Source organism: Amia ocellicauda, chromosome 12 (genome assembly GCF_036373705.1).
Source record: "Amia ocellicauda isolate fAmiCal2 chromosome 12, fAmiCal2.hap1, whole genome shotgun sequence".
Lineage (NCBI taxonomy): Eukaryota > Metazoa > Chordata > Actinopteri > Amiiformes > Amiidae > Amia > Amia ocellicauda.
The window spans coordinates 31,648,120-31,653,042 of record NC_089861.1 but is presented as its reverse complement, the minus strand read 5'-3'; the positions used below and the strand labels follow the sequence as shown (position 1 = coordinate 31,653,042).

The 4,923-nt window shown below is 37.8% G+C and overlaps 1 non-coding gene across 1 annotated transcript; it reads left to right on the top strand.

The window, feature by feature from the left end:
- Positions 1–2,747: 2,747 nt before the first annotated feature.
- Positions 2,748–2,861, top strand: LOC136765340 (U5 spliceosomal RNA). The gene has a single exon (XR_010821536.1). It is a non-coding gene; the product is annotated as a U5 spliceosomal RNA (small nuclear RNA).
- The last annotated feature ends 2,062 nt before the right edge of the window (positions 2,862–4,923 follow it).

The following is a 4,923-nucleotide window of genomic DNA, read 5'->3' as shown; positions in this document are numbered from 1 at the left end:
GTGCTCACAGCCAGCAAAGACCCCACATATTTGTATGTATTTGCAATAAAAACAAACATAAGGATAGTACATATACATATATAGACACACAAGTTTCCTTTAATTTGTCTTTCAATCTTTCACTCTGAGCTTCAATGAAGCATTGAAAAATACAGCAGCATCTGAGTATCTATGTCTATGTGTGTGCATCTGAATGTCTGTGTCTGTTGTCTCTGTGTGTGTGTCTGAGTGTCTGTGTCTCGTTGTGCATGGGTCTGTGCACGTGTGGAGTGTGTGTGTGTGTGTATGTGCATGCGTGTGTATGAATCTATACTGTACACACACAAAGAATAATAATAAAGGAATCCCATTTTCTAATTATTTTAAAATCATAAAATGTATGTACAAGTAACATTAACAAAAGTAGCATGTTCCACCTAATAAAATAGTAATATTATTATTTATACATATTTATTTATAATAATAATAATGAAATATATATATATATATTTATATATAGTTTTTGAAAGAGTATATTTGGTTGTAATCAATCCTTGTAATCAATCACACCTCTGCCAATTGAACACATAACTAGAATCAATAACAGGACACTAATCAATCACCCATTTGTAAGTAATAGCACATCTGTAATCAATAACACCACAGTCAATAACACACCTGCCAACCACTTTGCATGGGTCAATAACAGGACTATAATCAATTAAAATTAAAAAAACAATTACACAGCAGGGAAACTGAAAACACACACATGCTAAAACAACAACAATAACTAGAATGAAGATATCTGAAGATAATTGGTTTGCCTGTGAGGGAAAGTTTTGAATTATATATGTATGGATATGGGTTACATTAAAACATTATCAAATTGTGGTCAAATAATGGTACAAATATGCTAAAATTATGGTAAAATAATGGTCATGTCAAAATAAAAATGGTTGTGACAGGAGTGATTGTGAGTAAGGGATAATGTTAATGTTAATAATAATAATATGGTACTGAAACCCTGTGTATACTAATTTCATTTCACACCATAATCAGTAGCAGTAGTAACAGTATTAGTATAGTATTATGCCAGGAAATCAAATAATTATGACTGCATTGGGAAATCATGGTGCAGCACAGCAATGCGGAGAGATTCAGCACCACTGTCAGGGAGTTTATTTAAAATAATAAAATATCTGTAAACCCATACTTTTGATTTAGTATCAAACGTATGGCTCAATGCTGATTGTCTGTCGACCAGGCAGCAATGGAATGCATTCCACCATTGTTGTTAATGGGATTTTTTATGTTTTCAATCATTTCAGCGCTGATCAATACATCTATCAGTAATCAATAACCTGATCAACAATCACCTCATATTCAAATAAATGTAGACATTTGTATTCTATTTTTTGGACATTATTATTATTATTATTATTATTATTATTATTATTATTATTATTATTAATTGTTGTTGCACCCTTTATTTATCACTGATTCCCGTGTGATTTGTGTAAGATGTGATGACTATTGCATGACAGTTAAAACCTTTAAGTAAGATTATACCAGGGTGATAGTTTGTTGATTAATGTAGCCTACATGCTAGCCATATCAATCATTTCAAAACCTATTGTTCAACACGTGTTGAATAGGAACTACACCATACATATTTCATATGTTCATCATATTTTTACGATATACTTGAGCTTGTGTTCTAAAAGTGAGTACACCTGATTTATAACAATTTCTTTACCAGAAAGGTGAGATTTCAGTATTTATACTACTAGTATGCAGCATTATGGTTAACATGTATGGCCCTCTCAAAATAAATAATTACTTTTAGATATGTCTATTTAGGTGACATCTCCATTTTTACATTACATTCCACAGGTTAATGTTCACTTAAAACCATATTATGTACATGAGTCAGACCTTCAAACAGCACAACCGCCTTTTATTAATTAAATTCACAATGATTCAGCCAGACTATAAGCTTTTGTTTCCACTATGTTGCTATATTTATAATCTGTAGCTAAAACAACTATGAATTACAACAGAATATTAGTGCTATGCTATTTGTTCAATCAAGATTCAGTATGTGGTGTGTATTTTTCTTACAATAGTTGCAATACTTGTGTGTGTGTGTGCATGTGCGTGTGTTTGTGTGGCTGGCTCTGTGTGTCTGTCAGTCTGTCTGTCTGTCTGTCTGTCTGTCTGTCTGTCTCTCTCTCTCTCAATTCAATACATTTGTATTGTCAAAGCAATTGTACATACATACATACATACATACATATGGAAAATAAATAATAGAATTATAAATCACAATAAGATGTAATAAAGTACAGAAAAATGTGATCTTTAATACATACAAATAAAGAAAATAGGTTTACTATTTCCAGATTCCTTTTTTGAAATACAATGAAATGCATTACAAACGAGTATTTACATTTTATTTACCACTGGTGCTCGTGTGTCACTGTGTCCCTCAGGCTGTGGTAGGCGGTGACACATTGGGCAGCCAGGGGGGGCTGTGTGTCCCTCCCCCAGGAGGACTGACCATTTTTCTTTTTTCTCAGTTTTGTCAAAGGTTGGGTGGGCATTCTCTCTCTCTTTCTCTCTCTCTCTCTCTCTACCTCTGTGTGCGTCCGCCTGTCACTGGAGGCGTTTGTTGTCCCTGTCCAGTGACCCCACCCTTCAACCCCCCGGTCCCCTGGAGCGTGGCCTGTGGCCAGAGGGAGCGCCCGGGGGCTGGTTGGAAGCATCTTGGACTCGGGTTCCTCTTCATTACGTATAACGCTTTTGCCTTTTAATAAAGCCTTCATGGAGGGGAACGTGGATGAGTTTGTACCATTTTTGGGAGGCTCTGCCTTGTTGGGGCGGAGCTGTGATCCAGGTGAACAGCATATCGGGCATAGGTGGGCATGTGAGCAGAGGAGGAGGAAGGGCGGTCAGGCAAATAAGCTTGCTAAGGTACGCAGCAGCAGCAAGCAGCCCCCAAATTGAGAAATGTCTTGCTTTCTTAATCCCTGTTGTGTGTTGGTCACTGCTTTTTAATTCAATGTACTACTTCAAATATACATATCTCATAATGAACTAGATGTAGTGCAAAACCATCTAGAATTATTTGTTGAATTGCTTCAGACCATTTATGGAAAGGAACACAATTCCTTCAATTCGTTCCTTTGGTCAAAGTGTCCAAAGGCCAAAGTGACCTCTTTGGGCTTGGTCAACTTTTGAGCCATATAATCATTGTTTACTGTCATGGTTCTAGGGCTGTACCAATGCAAATATTTAATGGTCCTCTTTCAGACCCTTTTTTCAGTCTCAAATTGTATTACTTTTGTAATTACTTGTACTTGGATTTCATCCTTTTAAAATAACTTTAAAAGGTGTGATTGCTTTAAATAAACACACATGCAGACATAGGCCTACACTTAAATGAAGATGCGCATGTCACGGGTGGTTTGGTGACAACGGTTTCCCACATTACAAGTAAACAATCAATAAAATTTAACAGCGATAAAGAAACCATAAAACCATATGGTTAATAAAGAGATCCACCCACCAAAAAATTATTATTAATAATAATAATAATAATACCAAAGAAAGAAAAATACATAATAAATAAAACGTGATAACAAGCCTTCTGTCACTGTTCATGACACACACAGACACCACATGTGCACAGATGCACACACAGTGATACACACACAGACCAGACACACACGGAAACACAGAAACACAGACACTCAGACGCTGCTGTATTTTTCAATGCTTGAAAATATTGAAGCTCTGAGTGAAAGACAGGAATTTTGTGTCTGTGTACACTCACCTAAAGGATTATTAGGAACACCATACTAATACTGTGTTTGACCCCCTTTCGCCTTCAGAACTGCCTTAATTCTACGTGGCATTGATTCAACAAGGTGCTGAAAGCATTCTTTAGAAATGTTGGCCCATATTGATAGGATAGCATCTTGCAGTTGATGGAGATTTGTGGGATGCACATCCAGGGCACGAAGCTCCCGTTCCACCACATCCCAAAGATGCTCTATTGGGTTGAGATCTGGTGACTGTGGGGGCCAGTTTAGTACAGTGAACTCATTGTCATGTTCAAGAAACCAATTTGAAATGATTCGACCTTTGTGACATGGTGCATTATCCTGCTGGAAGTAGCCATCAGAGGATGGGTACATGGTGGTCATAAAGGGATGGATATGGTCAGAAACAATGCTCAGGTAGGCCGTGGCATTTAAACGATGGCCAATTGGCACTAAGGGGCCTAAAGTGTGCCAAGAAAACATCCCCCACACCATTACACCACCACCACCAGCCTGCACAGTGGTAACAAGGCATGATGGATCCATGTTCTCATTCTGTTTACGCCAAATTCTGATTCTACCATCTGAATGTCTCAATAGAAATCGAGACTCATCAGACCAGGCAACATTTTTCCAGTCTTCAACTGTCCAATTTTGGTGAGCTTGTGCAAATTGTAGCCTCTTTTTCCTATTTGTAGTGGAGATGAGTGGTACCCGGTGGGGTCTTCTGCTGTTGTAGCCCATCCGCCTCAAGGTTATACGTGTTGTGGCTTCACAAATGCTTTGCTGCATACCTCGGTTGTAACGAGTGGTTATTTCAGTCAAAGTTGCTCTTCTATCAGCTTGAATCAGTCGGCCCTTTCTTCTCTGACCTCTAGCATCAACAAGGCATTTTTGCCCACAGGACTGCCGCATACTGGATGTTTTTCCCTTTTCACACCATTCTTTGTAAACCCTAGAAATGGTTGTGCGTGAAAATCCCAGTAACTGAGCAGATTGTGAAATACTCAGACCGGCCCGTCTGGCACCAACAACCATGCCACGCTCAAAATTGCTTAAATCACCTTTCTTTCCCATTCAGACATTCAGTTTGGAGTTCAGGAGATTGTCTTGACCAGGA